This window comes from Aphidius gifuensis, linkage group LG2 (assembly GCF_014905175.1).
Source record: "Aphidius gifuensis isolate YNYX2018 linkage group LG2, ASM1490517v1, whole genome shotgun sequence".
NCBI classification, from domain to species: domain Eukaryota; kingdom Metazoa; phylum Arthropoda; class Insecta; order Hymenoptera; family Braconidae; genus Aphidius; species Aphidius gifuensis.
The window spans coordinates 3,765,151-3,785,531 of NC_057789.1; the positions used below are offsets into that span (position 1 = coordinate 3,765,151).

The 20,381-nt window shown below is 26.1% G+C and overlaps 1 long non-coding RNA gene across 2 annotated transcripts; it reads right to left on the reverse strand.

Annotated features, from left to right (window-relative positions):
- Positions 1-785: 785 nt before the first annotated feature.
- Positions 786-19,361, reverse strand: LOC122848470. 2 transcript variants are annotated; one of them, XR_006373460.1, is made up of 2 exons: positions 18,464-19,361; positions 786-1,552 (listed from the first exon to the last, which is right to left on the reverse strand). It is a non-coding gene; the product is annotated as an uncharacterized LOC122848470 (long non-coding RNA). The 2 variants fall into 2 exon arrangements; XR_006373459.1 differs by lacking the exon at positions 18,464-19,361 and adding an exon at positions 7,656-7,886.
- Positions 19,362-20,381: the final 1,020 nt, after the last annotated feature.

Genomic DNA, 20,381 nt, shown 5'->3' on the forward strand with positions numbered 1-20,381 from the left:
AGCTATTTTTTATTTTTTTTTTCTAAATCTTTTCGTTCTTTCTCACCCAGCAGTTCTGTCTGCGCCCTTAAAAACTCCAGTCGAAACTCGAACGAAAGATGACCACAACAACTGCCCCACAGTCTGATGTATATTTTTTTTTTTTCTTTGATTTTTTTTTTTGTTTCGTTTTTGCTGGTATCTTCTTGACTGGTTACGGCTTTTTTTTATTTCTTCTATTTTGATTTTTTTTTCGTGTCCAACGCTGGGGCGCCGACAACTGGGAAAGTTAGCAAGTTGTACAGTGGATTTCATATATGCAAAATTAACTGCAATTTCCCTACTATACAACCTACTACCTCACCCAGGCATCGCCGCAAAATTATCACTATTTTATCATTCAAATTAATTACAAAAAAAAATTAATATCATCAGCAAACAACAATATAAATACAAACATACAGATTTTTTTTTTCTCTCACAATAACAATATGTTTAATTAATTATAAATATTAAATATACAATTAACAATATATACAACATAAAAAATTTTTTTAATATTATATTTTAACTCACTTTATATAATTTTTTTATTACTTAATTTTTCTGTTCTTTCCTCCTTGACAATGAATACTGCAATCCAAAAAAGTAACAAATAAAAAACTTTTATTCATTTATTATCTTTTTTCGTTTATAAAAATAAAAAAAAAAAATTTTTTTTTTTCCTAAAGCAATATTTATATCTTCTTCATTAAGTTAAATTAGCTATTTATTTTTTTTTTTACACTCCAAGATTTAAATTGTCGGTTGACTGTGCTCTGCTTTGAATGGCAAAAGTATAAACTTGAAGATCTTTTTAGCTAACTAATAAATAAATTAAAAAACAACAACAAAAAAAAAAAAAAAATGATATTAATTAAGAAAAATAAAATAAATAAATGAAATGAAATTCAAGTCGATCATGTTGGGATGACGGCAAAGTCACAAACGACGGCCTGACTACATGTACCGGTAGATAGGAGCTTGCGGTATGCATATTAAATAGCCCACAAGTTCGGATCTACGGGTTAGTGTCATCAAGTAAGCAGCATCACACTTATTATTTATTTTTTTTAAATTTATTATTATTTATAAATTTTATAATTTCTATAACCTGTGTTTATTTTTTAATATATATAAAAATATACTTTTTTTTTTTCTACATTTTTAAAAGAAAATTTTTTTTTCAACAAAGTTTAGTTGGTCTCATCCCAGATTGACAACTAGACTATATATCAAAGGCCTGTCTTTCATTCTCATATCTTCTGCTGCCATATATATTTTATATTTATGCATATTTCTTTCTTTTTTTTTTTTGTAATTTAATTGCAGAATAATACCTAAGTACAATTTTTTTTTTCTTATTATCCTGGCACTCGCTTGCTCGATCTTTCTCGCTCTTTCCTTGAAAATATTATTATCATAATTTTTTTATTACTCTTGATATTTAAGAGGGGCATTATACAGAAGAGCTCAAACCAGGTGGTGTGAATTCAGGTTCAACTGGAGACCCCCTGTAGGCAGTATAGGTCACCTGAAAGCAATAAAAATAAAAGAATTAAATTCACGATGACATTTCATGCTGCTTTTTAAGAATTATTATTATGTATATAAGACTATCGTGCAAATTTTTTTTTTTTTTATATTTTGCTTTCTCATTTCACTTTATGTCTTCTTTTTATATATCAAATTTTTTTTTTTCTTTCCTCGTTTTAAAAATAAATAGAATACCGGTCTGCTTTTTTTTCTGACAATTTATGTCATGTATCATCTTTATAATTTAATCCACAAAAAATAAAAAATATGATATGTGAAATATTATCACCCTTCAATTTTTAATACTCGATTAAAGAAGAATTTTATTTTTTTTATATAAAAAAATATCTTTAATAATTTGTTTTTATATCAATTGTTTTATTTTTATTTTTTATAACTTGTATGATATATAGTATTAAAAAAAAAATTGTATTTATTATTTTAATATGAAAATATAAAAATATATAAAATATTTCTTTAGAGTGTCCCTTTGAGCTGACGCCAATGTTGAATGTCGCGTCCTGGGTAAAAAATATTTTATGGCAAAAGAGAATATAAGGGAAGTGGAAGTCAGAGTGGTATACGAAGACAACGAATAAAAAAAAAAAAAAAGAGGAGAAGAAGAGAGGAGAGTAAAAAATAAAAAAGAAAATTAAAGAAAAAAAAAAACTGCTGATCTTGAGGGAAAGAAAAGGAAAGATATTTTGAAACAAGTAGTATGAGTCAATGTATGTGAGACAAGTAGTATATGTGTGGCAAACTCGAAGAGCATTTTGCAATGAAAAATAAAATAATAAAGAAAAAAAAAAAATATATACTCCTGAGTTCCCTTTTGCCTCTCATCCCAACATGATCCTTTGGAGCTGTAAAGTTTAATGGCCTCAGTCGTATATACTTCAACGATATACACCGCCATCAGACCCAGCCAGCATTGTGCTTTGATAAGGACCCATTTTCAATTGACCGATTAAACACATCATCAACTAACAATAAATTTTTTACTTTTATTTATATTTTTTTAATTTTTCCTTACATGTTTTTTGTGTGCATTATGTTTTTGCTAAAACCAATATGTGAGAGAATATCTCTCTTGGCAAGAAAAAAAATAAAAAGGGGAATGAAAAAAAAAATATATTCTTTTGACCAAAGGCCCCAAAATTATATGCATGCTCATCTTGCTCATTTTTTTTTTTTTTTTAAAGCTAAAATTGTTCCCTTTTTCATCATGATAATCAGCTTGTATACCAACCGTTGACTAGATAACAAATTATATTATTATTATTATTTTTTTTTTATTATAAGCTACCTCTAAATATTTTAATTTTTTTCGTTATAATATAGTTATGAATAAACAAGCTTAGTTATGAAAATTTTATTTTTTGTTTTTTATTTTTTGCCACGTTTTCATTGCTGATTTTTTTTTACACAATAATTTGGTATTTCATATATAACATATAATAAAAATTACACATATGTAGGTAATTTTTGCTGACATTTATGGCGTGTCAGAATAAAATTAATGATGATGGTCATCAAAATACATATATACTTGTGCAATAGCCTCGTAAATTAATTTGTTAAAATAAAAAAAACATCACCCTACTATATGTTTTATCTCAAATAAAATATTAAAGATTAAAATATAAATAAAATTGAAGGAAAATGACATTTTTATTGTCTTTAATTATAAAATGATAATTCACATACAACAGTATGAATAATAATATGTAAAAATAAACCAACAAACAGAGAAATAATCATGCAAAAAATAAAAACCAGTGTAAACAAAAAAAGCTTTATGATAAATTTAAATCTAACAATAAACACTGTGTTGAATAATATAAATTATCAGTTGAAAATTACAATTCATTATTAACGAGAAAAATAATTTAAAAAAAAAATTAAATAACTTTTATATTTAATGATAAATGAAGGCCATATTAATTTATTTAAAAAAATAATATTTAAATAAAATAATGTTATAAATACGGATGTATGAAAAAAAAAAAAAAAAACATTTAAATAAATGAGACAAAAAGAGAGAAAATTAAAGGGTTGTGTTGTACGCGAGTGAGAAAGGAAAGAGAATGTGTAATCACAGGGGCGTTGAATTTAGGGGTACAGAGAGGGGTGATAAGGGGGGAATTTATACATGTATATTGGTGTGTGTATGGTGAAACGAATGAGGGTACCAACCGCCATATTATATTTAGCGAGACATACTCGTGTGAATGAACTTGGCGCACATTCAGTAACGTATCAACTGTATTTTAAAACCTGTTCAATATTTAATTATATGAAAAACAATTTTTAATATATTATTAAGACACTAATAAATACCTGTAACCGATATATAAATTTAATTAAAAATTAAAATGCATTATATACTTAATTATTTATTTTTTTTAGAGAAAAAAAAAAATGTAAATTAATTTATTTTATAAAATTTTAATAATGAAAATATAGATTTGCAATAATTTATTTATTTATTCAACAAGTAGTTTTTAATATTGGAAAATTGATTATAGATTTTGTTTGAATTCGTCAAATTTATGGATGGAAAAAATATTTTAAAAATGGAAAAAATAAAAGATGTTGGATCCAAATTAAAGATTGAAAAAAATTAAAAAAATAAATTTATAATGATTATTAGATGGCATGAATCTATCTCCGCCCACTGACTAGACGAATAAGGCTGATGACCAATGACTGGTTGGTGCTTTGGTTGTTGTATGCCCATAGGCTTGTCCCGTCTCCTTGTTTGTTGGGATCACAAGAACTGATGGGGACAACTCCCCTCTTTTTTTTTTATATATTTTTTTTCAAATACTTTCATCACGAGGCCCAAAATTAAATTTCATAATTCATCATCAAGCGCATCAATGTACGATATAAATATTTATTTTTAAAAATGCACTCGAGTCAATGACCAATAAATTACCAAGAAATTTTTTCAATTTTTTTTTATCTCATAATTTATATAAATATTTTTATTAATTCGGGCTATTTAGTATTGAATTAATGCAAGTATTTAGTTGGAATTTTTTTTATGCACTTTATTGCGTGTGATTTTTAGGGGAATAAATGAATTTAAAAACAAAAAAAAAGAATTTAGATGATTCTACTTATTGGTGAACCTTGAAAATTATTTTGTAAATATTATTTAAACTTTTTTTATTTACTTTAATTTTATCTCTTTATAGAAAATTTAAAATTTTTTTTATATAAAACACATTTTGACATTCGAAATTCATATAAAAAAAATATTAAAAATTAAATTTAATTATTGCTTTTTTTTCTACAGTATAAAATTGATATTTTATTTTTTTTTTTCATATACGATTATCATTGTTTATGACTGAATACCGTAATTGAACATCTGGCAAAAAAACATGTCAAACTGAAACCACACAACCACTACCAGGTTGCAAATTAATCAATAATTAAACAGACGAGAAAAAAAAAAAAAAAAAAAGAGGTAACAAAAGTGCATAAAGAGTGACGAAAAAAAAAAAAATGTAATAATAAGGGGGTTAACAAAAAGTCAAAAAGAATGAAAAAAAAGATGTATGCAAAAAAATTTAAAAATGTGTTAAAAGTTGACGGTTGCATGTGCAAGTTTGTTCTGGTATTGATCTCAGCCGGAACTAGTTTCCGTTTCCGTGTTTCCGTCGGACGTTTTAATACATATATACACATAGTTTAGTACATATAGTAGTAAAATAATATATATATGTATATAATGCAGTCGCCCTTCGAAACGTGGCGCACACGGTCGCGCTTTAAGGTCGAGGACCTCAACGCTCGGGGTGTTTCACCTCGACTCAAGTGAGATAGATGCAATGGCGGGACTGCAAAAAGAGAGGTGAAGAGTGTAAAAAGGAAGGGCAAGATTCAACGACAGACAGTGGAGAAGGGGGGTGAATAATACAAGAACAAAAAAATTATCAAAAATATAAATGAAAAACAAAAAAAATTATTATATAAATTTAAAAAAAAAATAACAAAATTATACAACAAAAAATATATTTTTTATATATTTATTTATTGTATAATTAAATTAAACATAAAAAATATTTTTTAATAATATAATTAGTATTATTTTGATGTAAAGTTTCATTAAAGATTAAAAAATAATTATAAAATCAAATTGTAATTTTAATGACAATAGATGATGATGATGATGATGTAGGGTTAGGTGGGTGGGTCCAGTATATTATAAATGAATGATTAATGTTTGAGATAAATAAATTGATATAATTTATATATGTGGTTGGATAAAGAAATAAAAATGTCCCGGGTGTGCCACATTGGACATTGGGCACGACACAATGAAACAAAGGAAAATTCAATGCAGCTAAGCATGCCATCAGTGGACCATATCCACAATGATGATGATGATGATGTTGTTGATGATGACGATTATACTACGTCAATTTGACGATATTTTGACACACTGAAATAAACCATGCACTCACACAATCATGCATAATATACTTATTTATTTTTTTCTGTTAACAAGTCAACCAGCAAAATAGTCTCACCCCTCCTTTCCCTCTCTTTAATCAACCATGCTTATCGTTCAGTTTACAATGTCACTGGCCTGATATTATTATCCACTCGTGATATTGACAATGAGTAAAATGATAATAGTTATATTAACTTGAAATGTATATGGATTTATTTTTTTAAAAATATTTTATTATTCAAATTTATGGGTAAATTAATTTGTACTTTTTTTTTATAACACGTATATTGATAAAAATATATTCTAGCAATTTTTAGTAATATGAATCAAACCATCAAACAGTAGCAAAGAAAAGTTTAAAAAAATAAATATAAAGTCTTGTGTATTCTTGAAAGTTGACACACCGATAACAAGAGAGATCGTTAAATTTATTTGAAAAATGTAAAATCAATAGTTTTTTATTACCGAGCCACAAAAATATATATAAATATATTAAGTCAATATTTTTTGATATTGCGAGGAAATAAAATTTATTAATATTTGTTTTTTTTAAAACAAAAAATTAATTTTATCATTTAAAAAAAAAAAGCTCATTTTTTTACTTTTTTTTTTCTTTTAATGCAATTACAATTTGCTGTTATATAGTGAAATTGAAATCATATAATTAAGTTTTGCAAATAAAAAAATATTTAATTGAGGAAAATTAAAATAATATTAATAATAAAAAAATTAATAAAAACTGCACTGAATAATGCAATATAAACTGCCATCTATAGTACAAGATACACTGCACTGTATGCATATCACACACACACACATAGTATACACAAGCTATTTTGCCATCGGCCTTGAGGTCGTGTCCCTTCTTGGATCAGCCACAAGACAACGACAACGACGACGACGTTGGCAGCAGCACCTTGAAGCATTTTCCCTTTTTTTTTTTTTTCTTTTTTTATTTTCCCCTCGTTTTTAACATACACAACAAACCCCACAAATAAATAAATTATAAAACCAGTAATAAAAGCTTAAAAAAAAAAATTAAAATAAATAATTTTAAAATCTCAAAATATTCATCACTTTTAATCACAAATTTTTAATTAAAAAGAAAATAATATTCCACACTGAGTTATACGTTAAAATAAGAAAAAAATAAAACTCACTTTTAACAGTTTCTTAATAATAATTGAAAAATAAATTCATAATAAAAAAAATTGCACCACTTGAATGAAAAAAAAAAAAGAAAAAAAGAAAATACACTCTGTTTTTAATTAAATATTTATGTTCTTTTGATATTTTCATCAGCAAGGCCTTGCCAAAATTAATCCATGGCCAAATAATATAAAAATAAAAGCATCTTTCACTTATTTCCACGCCTCCTTCAGTTCATTCCACTCTACTCCAGCCAATCACAATTGTCGAACAGGTCTTTCACAATTTTTCGTTTAAAAAAACCCTTATAATTTTTTTCAATTTAAAAATATTATTTACTATAAATTTATATTATCATTACAATTAAATAATATCATAAATAAATAAAGATAATAAATTAATTTATTGAAAAAAAAAAAAAAAAGCAATATAGATGTAAAATCAAGTAGTAAAGTAGTTTTTTGTGGAGACAAGTAGTACAAACCAATAATAAATCAGCCATAAATTTTCTTTGTATATAAAATTCACAATTATATGGTATTACTAAAAAATGTTATGATGATATATATGAAAGTAAAATGAACCGAGGGCTACGTTGTTCAAGAACAGACTGCGTCCGCGACGACTCGTTGCATCGTGCAGGGACTGAGAAGAGAAAGAGAAGTGCAGTGCGCGATGTGTTGCCCGGGCGAAACGCGAACATACGATGGGTTATAATACACAAAATGCGAATGAGAAAAAAAAAAAAAATATAAAAAAAAATAATAAAATAAAATAAAGATAGAATGAATAAACTTACAATGAAAAAGAAAAAGATAGATAAATGTCGCAATGGTGGAGCCACCTTCACCTTGTTCACGTTACGCTTCAAGATATAAGCAAACAAGTAAAAATTTTATAAGATTTTGTCTGGAGCCAAGGGCCAGTATACTCAAATAAAAATATATCACATATATATAACAAAATAAGGCATGGCTTGATAAACATTTATAAATTTTATTAAGAAAAAAAAAAAAAAGAAAATTCAAAAAAAAATAATTCAGTAATACAAAGAAAGATATTGTTTTTTTAATTGAATTAAATTTTATTCTATATGTATAATAAATAATATATATATAAGAAATTAATTTATAATATTTTTCTTTTTATAAATAAATACTAATGCTAATTATGAAAAAAGAAAAAATTAAAAAATATAATTTATTTAACTTTTTTTTAATCATAATATATAATGTGGAATTTTCATTGTACTATTGTGATTATTAGGGCGTATGAGTAAATAAATTACGACAAAAAAAAAAAAATATATATATGCATATAAACATTGAGATATATGGTGATCCTTTATAGTAATCTCCATCTGACAGTACATCCGGACGAGTTTGAGACTTCTCACGCGGAAAAACCAAACGTCGGGGTCAAATGACGACAGGGGTTCAGTGACACGAAGTGAATCCACTTTTCCACCCATCGAGAGGGTAAAAACAATCGGGTTAAACAGCATAAAGAAGAGGAAATGAAAAGAGAAGGTTAGCCAAAGAAAATATGCACTTTTTTCTTCATCCCCAAAAAAAAGCACATGGTGCTTTCCTCATTTGTTATTTATTTTTCATGTCATTACTTCACTGCAAGCTCGTTCAAACAATCAAACAATTATCTATTACACTGTCGTCTGTAATTGTGTATTAAAATTTTGATAGAAAAAAATGAAAATAGTATAAATTTTGTGTATTAAATATAATAGTATGAAATTTTTGTTTGTGTGGGGTTGTTATTTTAAAGTTGAGCTTGTATATATATGTATATAATTTTGATCAAAAACGACTAGACAGCGTGGATAAAACAAACTGGAGGAGAAATAGAAGCCGTGAGAAAGGATTATATTAGTGTATGTGTATGTGTGTGTGACTGGAGCCAGATAGCCTCAGAGAGAACTTCTCTCCTCGAGAATTTAAAATACAGCGGCGACTGTATGACTCCTGGAGCCCTGGAGACAAGGGTATATAAATTCAAACAAAACAATTTTTGTTTTTAAAAACTTTTTAAATAAATTATTTATATATAAATTCTCCCTCTATTATTATTATTGTTATTATAAACTATATTTATTATTATATCGCTTTAGAAATATTTTTAAAATATAATTAAAATAAACTACTTGTTTTTTGGAAAAAAATATAATCTAATAATTTTATAAATTTGTATGTACTTTGTAAATGTCTTAATATTTTTTAAAAATTGATGAAAAAAAAAATAACATTATAAAGTATATGATTAAATATAAGGAATGTTGATAAATACTTATTTGTCAGACAATTATAATCTCTTCCATCAACAGAGTAATAAAAAAAATAAATATTATACATATAATTATTAAATTAAAAAAAGCTTTTTTTATTTTTCTTTAGAATATATGGAAAAATAAAATTATTATAACGATTAATTTTACGTGTTATTTATCAACAACACATGCTCTGTGTGTTACCATAGTTTCATGCAATTTTCATGTACATTTATTATGAAAATTAAAAATAAATTTTGTAAAAAAAAAGGGTGAGAATGCGTGTTTTGTTGACTTACATATGGCTTGTATAATATGGCAAATAATTTACAATTTATCACTCTAGAAATTTTTTATAGATAGATAGAAAAATAAATTTATAAAACAACTTGTTAATTTTGTTTATAAAATATATAATAATTATTGAGAGGTGAAAAAGTTTTTTGGATTTAAAATGAAGTTGAAGTTGTCTGGTGCCAGCTACCAGACGAGGGTCTATGTGAAGCTGAAAACCTCGAGTTTTATTTGAATGCTGCTGAGAAAGAGGAAAAGAGGAGAAGAAAGAGAATAAGGAGAAGAAGAAGAGGAAAAGGAGTTACAGAGGTTCGTTGGACGAATTATTTTCTCTGTGGCTTGTGCACTGGTATATGTTAATACATAGGTAAAATATATATATGTATGATCATGAAGAAGATCACGCACGCCCAAAAGGATCTTACTCTATCGTGGGATGTGTGCTTGTGTGTTGCATGCATGCACACCTCTCTCAACGGTTTCATCGATTTAATTTAATATAAAATACATTTTTTTTTACTATCAAATTTATGATAAATAGAAAAACATGTATGTTTTTATTAAATTTTAAATTTAATTCGACTTCAAATTCGGTCGAATTGAAATTTCTTTTTATTTATCTTATTGTTTTTTATTTTTCGTATATATACTTTAATTTTAATATTAAATTTCTTTTTCCTCTTTCTGTGGTTTTAATTTAAAATTATATCTGTATATGCTTTTTTATTTTTTTTTTATTTTTATGAATTCTCAAAGTTCATCGAGATGAATAAATAAAAGAAATTCTTGAGTCTGGAGAATTCAAGAGAGAGGTGAAAAGGAAGTGGTGAAGGATTTTTCATTTGTGTGAAAAGGGAATTATAAAAAAGGGATATGACAAGCCGAAATATAAAGTTGAAATATAAATAATGAACAATATATATAAAAAAAAAAAATGAATGAGAATAAAATTGATATACATAAAGATAATAAGTTTCAAAAAAATTAAATTTAACTGGAAAGTAGCCAACATTTTGGTGATAAAAATTTCCGAGCTTACATGAGTTTGAAAAATAATAAAAATTTATAACCCAAAAGTTAATTTTATCAAGAAAAAAAACCCAATACAATAAAATATAATATAAAAAAAAATTTTTTCAAATAATTTTGAATAAATAATCAGTATATAATTGGATCAAAATAGTTATAAAAAAATATCAACAAAAAAGAATATCACGTACGTTAATACTAGGTTGTTAACGTTGACTGCATGAACAATGAAGTATCAAAAAATAAAAAAATTAAAAGACTAATACAGAGAAAGAAAAAGACTAAAAGAAAAAAAAAAGCTCCATGGCGATCCGTCGAGGCGGTAAATCGAAAACCCATGTCCAGTATCAGCACAATGTACGTATACAAAGAGAATCAGATTCGATTCACGTTTGCAATTCTCATGTTATATATAAAAAAAAAAATTAAAAAAAACCAAAAATTAGTATAAAGAAATACATTTAAAGACGCGAAATAAAAATATATATAACCAAGTATAATATTATAATATATATTTTTAAATTTTAATTTCAAATTTCAAAGAAATAATTTTTTATATAAATGTAACATTAAATTGTGAATATACAAAAAGTCTGAAGAAGACAAGTAAAACATTTTAGTAATGTTAGTCAGGGTGCTTGGTGGTTTGTCTCCATCCCTCTTTATCATCCTCCCTAACATTTACCTCTCTCATTTTGTCTCTCTCTTAACCCTCAGCCATTTTATCCTCTCGTATTTTGTACTCTCGTGAATCTCCGTAGTAACTCGGTATTTCTATATCGATCACGTGGCTACACCAGCCACAATATTCATCAAAATAATAATAATAATATCAACAATTATTTTACAATATAATAATATTATTTATAATTTAAATAATATATTTTAATCTCTACTTATTTTTAATAATACCAAAGATATTTATAGAAAGCTTTTTTTGAAAAATAAATTTTTATTTTAGATTTAAACAAAGGGTTTATATAGAACTTGGTGGCTTTAAATATATTATTTATTTATCAATTGTTTTCATGGAAATTAACCATCCATTGGAATTGTATATAATAAATCTTTTAATACGTCGATCCATATATATATATTGCATTACAAATGTGATGCAGCTTCAACAGGATATCTATCTATAAATTGCAACGAGATAAATATCTTTTTCTTTTTTTTTTTTCAAATGAAAAAAACAAAAATAGTTTCAGACAAGAAGCACCATAGTTAAAGTCAGCAATGTTAAACTACATTGAGTTTGTTTCTGCACATGCATCCAACTGCACATGCACTCAACTGCACTGCATTTATGTATTTGCTAGCCGGAGGCTGCGCTCTTTCCTTGATACTCTATCGCACTATCTCTATATCTGTAAAACTATCCTTGAGCATGTTTATAGTATCATTTTTTTTTACTCTAACATATAGAATTTTAAAACCACCATGTGTATATGAGACGCGACGGATGGAAAAAGGACCTTTGGGAATGGAATCACAATTTATTTCATGCACAAAACCAACCAACCATATACAATTCCAGATATACACCACAAATGAATTTTTTATTTTTTTGCAAGTATATATATCATGTATTTTTTATATATAATAATTATTAAATTTTATTGAATTTATTTTGACAGACTAAATAAGGGATTTTAAAATTCAATTGTGGCTAAATATTATACTGTTGCATCGACCTTGGAGGTCAATAAACTTCACCAAGAATTTCTTTGTGGCTACATTTTATTTTTTTTTTTTATAAATAAATTAAAAGTTTTATTTTATTTTTTACAAAGGGTATAACAATGTATTACACACTGCATTTTGCTGATTAATGTTTGAAAATTAAGATTGACATTTATCGCATTATTCATGAGTATATATTATATAAAAAAAAAAAACACTTGACTCTTGACAAAAAGAATAAAAAGTTTTGTATTTGATTTTTCATGGTGGTTTATTTATCAATATTGTATTAGAAGATATATTTATTTATTTATTGAAAAAAAATTAATTTAGATATTTACATTGCGTGATAAAAAAAAAAAAAAAATGATGAGAATGAAGTGGCCAAATTATCGCGTGATAGCTACCGAAATTTTACGTTACTAACGATTAGATCTTACAAAATATTGCTATGTATTATATATATATCTATACTCAAGTAGGTAGGCTGTGTATATAGACAGACACAATAAGCACATAAACATCGCGTGATTCTAAAAATCATGGGAATAAAATTTACACAAAGCTCACTAAAATATCCTTTTATCCTAATTAAAAAAAAATATTAAAAACAAAAATAAAACCATCTATATTTGAGCGAAAAAAAAAGTGAATAAAAATAGTAATAGTTTTACAACTTGTAAATGATTATTTAACAAAAAAAAAAAAATATCTATATATAGAAAACAAAATCATTTCATATGGAAAAATAAATACACAAAATTGAAACCAATATTTTTTTGCAATACAGTGCGTATATATTCTCAGCGTCTATATCATTTTTTTTTTTTTTTTTTGTCATATATTTTTTCTTTTGTAGTCCCGGGTGAATTCGATCGCACGTATATATATATTGTGCAAGTTGAATAAATAGTATAGTCTACAGATAAAAAGAACCAAGAGAGGAGCAAGCTATAAGCTGAAGGAAAAAAAAAGTTATAGTAAAAGAGCTTGAGCCAGACAGTGCTAAGACAAGATGAGATGAAAAGAAGGATCTTTCTTCTTCATCTTTACTCTCTTCTTCATCATCAACATCATCATCAACATCGTCGTCATCATCATCATCACCACCACCATCATCATCATCATGGTTTTTTCTATTTTTTATTTTTAAATTATATTTCTAAGCAACCTAACGTCTTCGCCCTTTAGCCTTTCTTTCTTCTCTTTTACCCTCTCCAAAAAAAAAACTCAAAAACATCTCAGAATTTTAGCCAGTCGTTTCTCCTACCCTTTTATATATATACAGCCTGTTTTCCCATTCCTTTACCATCACCTATTTTATTTCAACCCCCCTCACCTCTTTCCACCACTTTTTGATCCTAGTCAAACGGGCTACAGCCCGACTTGGAGGGTAGACCTTTCTCAGCTTCACACAAACACATCCTTATATAAATACACACAGGCATATACTATCCAGACATGTATACATATATACGTCCTAAACATATCCCAGAGTAATGTCGATGGGATAAAGAGACTGTAAATACACTAACAGATAGTAAAAGATGAAAATGAAAATACAAGTCACTCTTTTTTTTTTTTTTTTTCTTACTGAGGTCATTCAACTCTTTCGATATTATTGGCATGGAAAAACAAAATTTATTTATTTATTTTTTATGATTTTTTATATATTGTTTATGTAATATTATTTTTTTGTTGGACACTGCTGTTTATGGATTTATTTTGTCAAGTTTTATACTGATGTTACATACAAAGTTGACTGTGTATTGTATACTTGAAGATGATAAATATTTATGTGTATTTAGAGTAAGTCGTATTATAAATTTTATATTCATTTATATATTTATTGTGAGCTCACATGCCAGGTGAAGTATAAGGGCTAAAATGAGGTCAATATGCAGAGGGTTTATGGCAATTCGTGCAGTTGGTGCATCAATATTCCAATATTATTTATGAAAACGAAGTTTGTATCACTTTATATAACGTCGTTTTATTTATTGGCTGAATGGATGTGATGGTAAAATTTATGAGGAGCCTCTTTGTAACTCATGAAGGAAATTTAAAATGTTAGTTTTTTAATTTAATTAATATTTAATTCTGGAGAAAAATATTTAGCGAGAAGATTTTTTGGAGCTTGGAGAATTTATCTTGTTGCTCATTTTATTTTTCTAATGTGAATTAATAATTTTTCAAATTTTTATATGAATAATTAATTTGTTAAATTTATTTTAATAAATTAACAAGTGTATTTATTTTGTTTTTTTATTTTAAGATAAATAATTCACCCTTATTTAAATTTTATGTTGAAATATCCAAAATTTTAAAATGTAAAATTATATATTAATATTTTATATTATAATAAAATGAAAATAAAGCAACATCTGGTATTTGCAAAAATAATTAAAATAAATTAAAATTTAATTGAAATTATTTTATTATATTTTTACTATTTTATAATTAAAAATTCCAGATAAAACCACTGAAGTCTAAAACTGTCAATATACTTTTAATACAAAATGAAATAAAAAAATTTAAACTAAATTTACAAAATTTTTTTTTTCACAAATAGCAAACATACCACAAAAATTTACCATGGAAAAATGTCTAAAAAAAAATTTTCTATTATTATATTTATTTAAAACTAAAATATAAAATTTATGCAATAACAAAAAATACTACAGAGGTAAAATAAAACTCATCAGACATAGGTGTGAAATTGCGAGTCTTTATTGACCATGCACAAATAATATTACGAAAAAAAAGAATTAAAAAAAAATCCAATGATTAGTGTATGTGTTAATATTTGCAAAAAAAAAAAAGAAAAAATCTCTGTGTATAGAGAAAAAATTTTTTTGTGTTGTAAATGTGTTAGAAGCCAGCGAGCAGCCCCCAAAGGATCGAATGGCTTGGCTAGACAGACGTGAGACGTGAAACGACCTTCGGGAAACGAGTTCCAGGGCATACACAATACATCTACCAAAAACCGGGGCGAAATGAGAAAAAAAAAGTTAAAAAAAACGTGAAAGAAATAAAAAAAATACATAAAATATAGACGGATAGATTCTTTTGGATGAAAAGAGAGGAAGAGAGGGAGAGAGGAAGAGAGAGATAATGATAATGTATTTTTTCATCTGAGGATTTTTAGTTGTTTCAGTAAGGGATGAGATAATATAAAAATAAAATAAAGCCAACATACACAGTCAATTGTGGGAGGAAAAATAGAGGGTTGAATGCTTGGCCCAAAGGCCTACCGCAACATTGTTACGTGTTCACGTGACCTGGCACACACCACCACGGTCACACCATGCTGAAGAAGGTTGTGACTGTCAAGAAGAAAAATTTAGTCTGGCTCTTGGAGAAAGCTAGACAGAGGGTGGAAAATTTATACACCCTCTCTTTTACCCCTCAAGCATCACGATCGGCATTACTTATTTTTAGACAACCCAGGCAAAATAAAAAAAGACAAATGAAAGAGAGCTGAATATTTTTTTTTTTTTTATTATTTAGCTGAACCCATTTACAAGTGAGAAAAGAAACGAAAAAATAAATATAACAAAAAAGTTGAGGCATAAAATGAGGGATGTGAAAAACAGTCGGCAAAGTTTTAGGGGTTGATGACCGAAACTCTTGACTTTGATCTCTTGACTTTTTAACGTTATGATTATTTTTAATTTTACTTTTTTGGTTTTTTTTGTGGGTGAGTGGGTATTTGAAAAAGTTATTTTATCATATAGCTTCAATTGTTAAATATAATTTAAGCAATTTATTATATATTTTTTTAAAATTCTGAAATATCGAGGAATCAAGATTAATGATAAGACTTTTTTATTCATTTGTATGTGTCTTGGATAAGATGAAATTCGAAGGGTGAATCGTTTAGACTATAGATAAGAATTGATTGAGAGCTTTGAAGACTCCAGACACGATGATATGTGCTAAGTTTTATAATTGAATAAAATGTGAATAAAACGACAATAATGATAACAAAAAATATATTTATTTTTAAATCACAAAGGACTATATTTATAAGCTATCTATATTTTTTTCTTAAATAAATTTTAATTATTTTTACTATTTTATTATATATATTTAAACCCTAAAAATAAATTTATTTTTAATTAATAAAATTTATAAGAAGATAAATCGACAAATCGAGTTTAAAAAAAAAATTAAATTAACCTCTTTTTAAAGTTGAAATTTTCTTAAATTTCAAATTTTTAAAATTTATTTTTTGGGTGTTTGAAAAACGAAAAAAAAGCAACGCCCTTTTCAAGGGTGCAAGAAAAAGGCGCGGTCTGTAGGGTTGCAGGACCAGCCTTAAAAATGCATTTGGAAAATTTTGTAATTCGTAACTTGAGTCAGCTAGACGAGGGTTACAGCTCCGCCCATATTTTTCTTATTTATAAATAAATAAGAAATGGAAAAAAAGGAAAAATAACAATTAATCCCTTCAAGTGTAAAAAAATTTAAATATTTATCATTATTTAATTATTTTATGTAAAATTAGAAAAAATTTAATAATCATTTTAAATCAAGTGTAAAAATTATGTTAATAATCAGCAATTAGTATTCGTGTCATAAATTTTAAACGAGTATTATCTTAATCGAATTGAAAGGTTGAATATTATAATATTATACTTGTCACCCCTAAAATAACTTGAAAATATTGTGATATTGTTTAGTCTCGAAGAAGACACTGAGAGACAACAACAAGTGTCATGATTATTATCAATAGACTCATCAGGCTCTTTCAAGCATACAAAAGAAAAAAATTTAAATATAATTATAATTTATAAAATCCAATTACATCCGGATAAAGGAAAAATTTGAATATATAAATTCGCAATTATTATCAACAAAATAATAATCGTGCTTACTTTTTTTTTCATTTTTTTCTAAGCTAAAAATAAAAAAGTAAATAAATTTGGATAAAAAATTAAACAAGACATCTTTTTTTTTTAAATATATACAAGTTGTGATTAAATAATTTTTTGGATTAAGAATGAAATAAATTAAGTGATTTCGAGCAGGTCAGTAAACTTTGCAAGTTTAAGAACGAGTGCACGTATGCGCCTACGCATGGGCGCAGAAATCAGTCGCGTTGTTCATCATCCAGCTCTGGTTTTTGTCGTTACACACATATAGATATCAATTTAATACAAATATATAGTACAAGACAAACTGTACATACATGTAAACATTAAATATATATATATATGACTTTATTTAACCTAACCTAGGCCATTGCCTTGACTCTAAATTCTTGCTGCGTAATAATACAAATATTTTTTGGAGTAAAATTTTAAATTTTTTTATGTTTTTTTTTCATTTAACGTATTCCTAAATATTTCATATATATTTGTGTATATACTGTACGTAATTGTACATAAATAATATATATTTTTTTTGTCTTTTTCTAGTGGCTTTACAGGCATCAATGTACAGCCACATATATAATTTTTATGAATGAAAGAGAGCAGGGTCTACACGACTCTCCATGCGTCACGGCTCACAAAAAAAAATTATATATATACATATCGCTAAAACATAATAATATATTCACGATAATGTCGAGATAACACTAAAATTTTTTTAGATATGTAAAAAAAAAAATGAATAAAAAGGAAAAGAAGAATTGAAATTCTCCAACGAATAATATTTAAAAAAATAAATGTGTTGCGAAAATAAAAATACATTAAACTTGATTTATATTTTTGATGAAATTTTAAACCATGACCCACGTGATAAGCCGTGTGTATTTAAAAAAAAAAAAAAGAAATAAAAAAATTTACTTATCATGTATACCTTACATGCGCAAAAGACAAAGATAGAAAAAAAAAATATAAAAAAAAAAAAAGCTGTGAAAAGAAAAAAAAAAAAAACATGAGCTAGGCGCGTGTTCACACTGAGATTCTTTGTAATATAATATTGAATAATAATAACAATATAATTATTAATAAACAATTAGCTAATTAATTAAAAATTTAATTTTTTTTCATTACCTGAATTTGAATTTCCAGAAGTCAATCTTGTGATGAATTTGCAGATCATATTTCGTTGTTTTGAAATTAATATAATATAATTAAATGAATTAAATAAATTAAATAAATAGAATAATATTAGCGAAGAGTAGTAAAAAAAAAGGATAAAGTTTAAAAAGCCAAAGTAAAGAATAAAAAAAAAATAAATAAGAAGAAGACTATAAGAAGAAGAAGAAGCGTCCTGGAATTTCGATTCGATCTGAGAAAGCATGGTGGATTTTTCGATGTAAGTATATGTGTATTTGTCTGTCGCGAGTAGTGAATAATATACGTACATATATATTTTATATATATATATAAATTTTATATGTCTTATAGCTATCGGTTGTTGGTGTCAGGTCGCCGCCCGAGAGATCACTGCCCTCTTGCGCGTACAACCCGGTCTATATCTTCTTCGTCTTCTTCTTCTTCTACTTGTTCTTATTATTTTACTACTTCATCATCATCATCATCATCAACATCATCATCACGTTTTTCGCTTCCATCATCCTCTCGGGTACTTCAATCCTCAACCTCAACATCAACCGCATTTATACACACAGACAAACACCCTCTCGCATTTTCTAAAATTCTCTTTTCAAAAATAACAACCACAATTGCAACGGCCATTCAAGCTTAATTATAAAAAAAATAAATAAATAACAGCATGAAATTCATATTGGGTGTGTGGCATGTAAGCTTAGTTAAATGTACAGAGAGAGGTATTACGTTTGAGAGGTAAAACGTGGGACTTTGGTGTGTGCTTGCCTTATTTCCGGCCGCTAGACTTGCTCGGCAACAGCGACCACGAAGAGAACAGTCGGCGCACGCAATTTAATACTATCGCTTTAAATTTTTTTTTTTTTTTTACACATAAATATATATTTTTTTTTATATATATATTGTAATTTTTCATTAAATTTAATTATAGATAAGTCATTTTAATTTTAATTTAATACAAAAAACAAGTATATATTTTTGAATTTTTTTTTTTTTCTAATTACTGCATATTAATTGTAATTAAAAAAAAAAAAAAATCATAAATATATTTTAAAATATTACTATTAAGATTTTTATAAAGAAAAAAAATAATGATAATAAATAAATTTCGATTTAAAAATTTTTTCATGTTACTTGGGCTATTTCGAAATCGAAATTTTCAAAATATTTCGATCAAGCAAAAAAGACAATTAAAATTTAGAAAAAAATTAAATTTTATAAATGCTTTTGTCTCTCTAAAATGCTCCAAAAGCTCACATTGCAAATAATATGTGTATATAAGATTTTTTTTTTAAATATTAATTTTTTTTTTTTCTTTTCTTTCCGCACGCAGGACCGTTGCGTTGTCGTTGTCGTGGTCTTTCGGTTCGGGGGGTTTTTTTTTTTTTTTATTATTTCAATACATACTCAAACGATTGCGCACGACACGCATATGTATATATACAATACACATACACATAGACAAAAGATTCACAATTCATCGTCTCGCTTCAGCACCAGAGCAAAACTCGTTGGTATTCTCTTCACCCTCCCACCTCTCACCCTACTTGTCTGACCAAACCTACACAATCACCCTTTTTTTTTTTTTCTATCTCAATTTTACATGTACTCACACACACACACATTCACACACAAACGTATGATTTTTACACATGATTATTTGATGATATTTTTGATAAGTATTTTATTTTCGAATTGAATCGAAAAAATATATATATTTTCTATAACTCTAAAGTCTTTATGAATTTTTTAAAAATATTTTTCTTTAAATATTTTAATTATCACGGTTTTTTTTTTTTTGGTTTTATATTAACTGTGTATTTGTGTGGTTATTAAATATCACTGAATTATTATTATATTTATTTAATTACTATTTAATCGGAGCACAAAATCACGATAT